This window comes from Oxyura jamaicensis, chromosome 1 (genome assembly GCF_011077185.1).
Source record: "Oxyura jamaicensis isolate SHBP4307 breed ruddy duck chromosome 1, BPBGC_Ojam_1.0, whole genome shotgun sequence".
In the NCBI taxonomy this organism is placed as follows: Eukaryota; Metazoa; Chordata; class Aves; order Anseriformes; family Anatidae; genus Oxyura; species Oxyura jamaicensis.
In genome coordinates this window covers 27,662,850-27,668,849 of record NC_048893.1, presented here as the reverse complement: position 1 = coordinate 27,668,849, position 6,000 = coordinate 27,662,850, and the positions used below count along the sequence as shown (strand labels likewise).

The 6,000-nt window shown below is 37.0% G+C and overlaps 1 long non-coding RNA gene across 1 annotated transcript; it reads left to right on the top strand.

Annotated features, from left to right (window-relative positions):
* The first annotated feature begins 2,531 nt into the window (after positions 1–2,531).
* Positions 2,532–2,964, top strand: LOC118174666. Its single transcript, XR_004754730.1, has 2 exons — positions 2,532–2,690; positions 2,721–2,964. It is a non-coding gene; the product is annotated as an uncharacterized LOC118174666 (long non-coding RNA).
* The last annotated feature ends 3,036 nt before the right edge of the window (positions 2,965–6,000 follow it).

Below are 6,000 nucleotides of genomic sequence, written 5' to 3'. Positions count from 1 at the left end.
TGCCATGGATGCTAAATAAGGTGAAAAATATTGTGAAGACAACATGGTAGTCACTTGAAGGGTTTTATATATATATATATGTGGTTAGACAGGTTCTCCCTGAAATTTTACCATCTGTAGTACTAGAAGAGCTCCTGTCCTTTTAGAAGAGTAGTTGTTCAATAGAATTGTAGGGCCAGGGGTTCAACTTCACTGCTTTTGCAGTCACTTCTCTTCAGATTCTCCATGGCAGAGCTTTATCTGACTGTCAGCACCAGCCTGTTTGGCATCTGTCTCCTTTGGGTCACAATTTGCTTACCAGTAATGTAAAGGTAATAAATTAAATAATTTTTTAATTTTTTTTTGCATTGAGTAAAATATTTGTTATATCTTTGAATAAATATGCCTTTGTGTTCATCAAAAGTATAAAAAGACAAATGCACTAATCGTAAGGTTGAATTGAATGAGAGTACTAGTGGAATATGAAAGTTTAAAAGGACATAAGTATTAAAGAACAGGGCACTTAATAAGAAAGTTCTCTAATTATAGTTCTGATGCCAAACAGGAGGCAAAATATTGTCAGGAAAGAAACAAGGTAGATATTGAAGGGGAATAGCAACTGTTTATTACTAACTTATTTAAGAGTAAGATTCCAAAGCTTCATTCCAAAATACTATCTCTTCTCATGCACTGAAAAGGCTGGATAATGTTAGCTTATGTTCTATAAAGATCTCAAGTGCTCAAAACAAGAATTAGGTGCAGTTTAGTTATGTTAATCCAAAATCATTATTTAATGGCTCATGGCAGCTTTTGACTGTGAAGCAGAATCCACAGTCTGCCCTGGTCAACCCGGTTAGGAGACCTGACATGTACCTGATGTCTCTTCCTCCCTGTGACCTTGGAGAAGGAAATACAGATGTGCAAGGAGTGGTGGGGCAGTCCAGTGCCCCACCTGAAGTTCAGAACAGGGAGTTCACAGGGGGTAAGACAGCAGAGTATTGATATCTAGGTATCAGTAGGTAAGATATCTTCCCCACTGTGTCCACTGAACTGTGGCTTCTATCTGCTCCAGAATTTGTCTAGACTCACCAGATGACTTTCTTTTCAAAACTAGAAATGAAACTAGAAACGAAACTATAGTCAGGTTTCTAAGACGTCATTTAGAAGTGCTTCGTTTTTCATTGCATTGCATAGAGAACACAAAGGTTTTATACAGATGCTTGGGGTTTCACTCCTGGTTGGTAGCCACATGAGCCCTTTCCTGAGTCCAGCCCTTTGGCCAGTGAATAAGACTTGCCCATAAAAATATGACTTAAATATTCCACAAATCAAAGAAATATGAAAATTATGATGTCTTGCACATAGTAAAATGTGTAGCTATGCATCCACAAAATAGAACATGGTTTAGCACTGGTTTATTAAAATTAGTATTAACGGGATTACAGTAGTCATTAATTTATAACCTGTATTTAATGAATTTGTAAGTTCTTTATTTTTGTAGAAGTAAAAGGAAAATACATTTATTACATGGCAAGTCATGCTATTGCTTTATGCAATTTCAGAAAACACACTTAAAAAATCATTATGTTTGCTTCTCACTCAATATATCTATGCTAAAAGATGATGTACAGCTACAGGTGTAAGTCTGTCCAGATCAGCTAGTCTAAAAGGTCGCAGTAGCAGTTTGTAGTGTTGAGTTTCTTGTACTTTATATCTTGCAATGTTTTACAATTTCAAGACAATGAACAGCTTATTTAAACATTTCTTTATATCAAATTATATATCATGTAATGAATAAAACAGTGTATTACTGAAATTTACTGTGCAAATTAACATAAGATTGAAGACAAGCGTCTGTGCTCCAGGACATAGGTGACTTAAGAGATTGATAATGGTCACATGAGTGGGTGTACATGAAGCATGGAAGCAGAATCCCAGCAAAGTGGGCAATTAGCACATCCTGGCCACTCCATCCAAATGCTCTGCATTTATGGCAGCCTGTCCCTTTCGCCTGCAAGGCTAACAGAGTCATTGCCTTTACAGCCAGGATCACAACCTTCATCAATTAGCTGTCTTTTAATTATGTTTTTGTTATTACTAGTATGCTGGAAGTGAAAATGAAAAGGCATGTCTGGTTTTGTACCCTTTTCCAAAGTGCAGCATGTCTTTGAGAACAGTGATGTACTGATCACAAAGTCAAACAAACTCAGAAGATAATTTGCCTATTTCTGAAACTCTTGCCTCCTCTGGAAGAGTACAGACAAGCTTGCTTGTTTTCTCTCTGTCTCTCTTCCTTTATTCCCTCTGTCCCTGAACCATTCAACAGCCTAGACTATTCAAAGAGGTAAGAAACGTACACAAGAGGCCTCCTACTCTTGCCATCTGTCAGTCATGGATCTCGGTTGATCCATAATACACAGAGGGGCAGAAAAGCATATAGCTTGTATGAAGGAGCTTGACCAGGACTTTTCCCCAAAGAGATCACTGTTGCTGTATTTAAAGAGTTCAATTTGCTTCTTATTGTACCTGGTTGCCCTGGAATAAAGGAACTTTAATTAGTAAAAGGGCTCCTTCACTAAGTATCCTTTGGCAGTTCTCATTCCCCCTTCAGAGTTTCTTGGGAAGTATGGCAGTATGGAGCACTCTTCTGCCTTGGAGAAGACAGTGCCAGGAGCACAAGTATTTGGCAAGCTCAGGCCCAGAAAGGAGAAGTGGTGGAAAGGAGAAGGCCCAGAAAGGAGAAGTGGTGGAAAGGAGAAGAAATTTCCACAAAAATACAACCAGTATAGAGGTTCATATGAGACTATACATTCTATGATCTACTTGCTATCAGAGATAAGAGGATATGCAAGGCATGTTCATGCCCTGTGGTCCCTGGGAATCTGAATGTCCTCCTGCAGCCAAAGAACAAAACAAAACAAACAAAAAACAAAAACGAACAAAGAAGCAAAAAAAAAAAAAAAAGAGAGAGAAGGGAAAAAAAGAAAATCCTAGGTGGCTCAGAACTTTACAAGGCCACACGGGAAGTACAGAAGGTTAATTATTTAAGAATTTTTTTTATTTCCTCACTAAATTTCCTCACATTCTTATAGTCTGATGTGTACCATGTGCTCCTGCTAATAACCATGGGTTCCTGTCACTGGGGACTGAGCTGAGAAAAAGGCTACAATGCAGGTTTCCCACTCCAGCTCAACTGGCAGCAGTCCCTTCATGGAGGGCTACAGCATCCTGAGAAGGAGTCTTTTTTTCTGGTCCTCAGAGCCATTCTTTGATCTTAAATCACTTAATATTAACTTCAAGGGCAAGATATACTCCACTGCAATGCTATTAAGTAGTAACTGATAACAGTTACCAAAAGAAGTTAGCATATGCTTTCATTTTTAGTACTTTAATCTATATAGCTAATACCATATTTATCTGTCCAAGCTACTCAGAACATTTAAACTCTCATGTTTTTAGAGGCTGTTCAGAAACTTTACAATTACTCATTCTGTTTATTATTTTTTCTTCACTCACCCATGAAATCTAGTTCTCACCTTTCCACCCACTTGTCCTAGTGCCACCTACGCATATGCACACACATACCTTGTATGTACCACCAAGTTATACATACCTCACTCATTAAATGACTCAACTCACCTACTTCATGTCTGTTCAGAACTCAGAAACTATCAGTTCCCTTCAGCCTACCCAACCTGTTTCACAAATATTGTCTTCACTCAGACGTATATCTGAGCTTTTAGTTTTTGTCTAAAATTCCCCCCCTCTACCCAAAGACCAGAACTCTGGACTACCACCTCAATTCTGAACCCTCAGCAGCTTCAAGACCTCTTAGGTCAGCAAAGCATCATGAGTTCCCTCATTATCTATGGTTTGCTTCGCAGACAGTACTTTCAGAAAAAAATACAAGTTTTAGAAAGCTTAGCAGAGAGCCACAAAAGGACATAGTTGCCTGAAGCTATAATCCTGTGTTGGGATTTAGGAGGAATCCACAAATTCCACTTATCTTTTGAGATATTTAAGCATTTTACCAGTCCAGTTACTTGGTCCAATCAGAGGCCTAACCTTAGAGTACAGATACCAGCTCAAGGTGTTCAAAAATCACAATGGGTTCACCCCTTAAAAGGGGTTACCCCTTTTTCTATGATATCTTCATGACTAGAACAATTCTCCAGCACTGATTCATGAAGCACTGGTGTAGGCCTGGAAGAGTGATTTTATAATCTGAGGAAGAAGCTGACCTGTCTTCCTCCTTTCTTTCTTTTATGTGAAAGTCTTGGTGTTGGTTTTGTACTTATCTTACTCGAATTTCACATAAAATGAGTTTTTCTTGGAACAAGGATTTTATCCATATATTCCCTCTTAGATGAATGTCCTAGCGCATGCTTTAAGGAGTTAAATTTTTCCTATCTCCAGTCCCAAGTCTCTGGGATTGTTTTCTGCAAAGTGTTCTGTATGAAAGTGGAAGTTTAGGTACCTCACTGCACAAGAAGGCTGCAGGATATGAAACCTGATCTGGTATAAACATTTCCCTGCAGCCCAGAATTAAGTATCTAATCCCTCTGACAGGGCAAGGAAGTAAGACCCAGCCCAGCTATCAGGTTCTCCTCTTAGATAACTTTGGCTGCTTCCTTTCCAACACAATATCTATTTTGATTCTCATACTCTAGGTTTGATGACTAGAGAGCTTAGGTGTTTACTTCAGCAGTGTATATACCACTCATGTACCAAAAAAATAGTATAGTGACATAGAAAATTACCATACTGACCTTACTTTATGGATCTAGTTCATATTTTTTCCATCTTAGTTTTCATTTTCAATATTACATTGACCTTTAGAAGGCTATAGAGGCTATAGCTTGTTTGTGTAGCCTATCTAGTGTCAAGACAAAAATTACTGATGGATAAGAAACAGCAAGCAATTAACATCAAATATTTTTGAAGTTAATGATGTAGTTTGTTCTCACTATCTTCTGGCAAGGTATGTGGATATAGACATTCTTCCCACTCTTTTCCCTGCTGCCCCATATTTCTGTTTAAGTAAATTCAATAAATTATAGATGCCACAATATGAAAATGTATTTATTTGTTACATGTACAGTTCAGATAATAGTCATGGGACATAATTCCCATGGTATGGGATGTATATACCTCATATACCTGTAGCAATGCAAGCAAGCCATTTTCCATTATATTGTATCAGGGTTGAACCTTTCATGGCCATGGGCCTGTCACATGGAATCATCATTTCTTTCTGTAGTGTAGCCTGAAGAAATAACTAGAAACTACCAAAAATGAAATTATTGACTATAAATATGTTACTGAGGCCTCGTAGGCAAGCAAAATGAATCACAGCAAAAAAAAAAAAAAAAAAAAAAAAAAAAAATACACATCACTTCTTCCCTGAAATAAGTAAAAGATGAATATTTTGCCAGTCATAAAGGTGTTTTTTCGTACTACAAACAAAAGTAAGAGGATTTTTAAAAGATATCTTATCAAATGACAAATAATAATAATAACTTTAAAAAGATAAAATTACTTGCTTTGTTGTTTTAAGTACATAAGTACTTAAAAGTTCAGGCACCTGTGTTCACAGATCAGTCTAGAGTCCTGTTTTGCAATCATAAAGTAAGATATGTTGACTAAATATCTTAAATATAGAACATAAAAATCCCATTCCAAATCTGAGAAATGCTAACAATATTCCACTTGTATGTAGGTGAAATATGCTTATTCTAACATTCAAATATTTACCCTAAATTCCAAATCTGAATGACTGTATATGTTAAAATGGCAGACCCAGACTAACTTTCCTGGTTTTCCTGATTTTCCTGGGCTCTGCAGAATATTTTTCTGCTGTTCTGTATAAACTGATTCAATCAAACAACTTTCCTCTACCCATACTCCTGGACCTATCAATTATCTTTGACCGCTTTTTTTTTTTTTTTTTTTTTCTATCCAATCAGCTGAGCCGAATCTTTGACAAACAACCAAATAGTATGGGCTGAAATAAATGAGAAA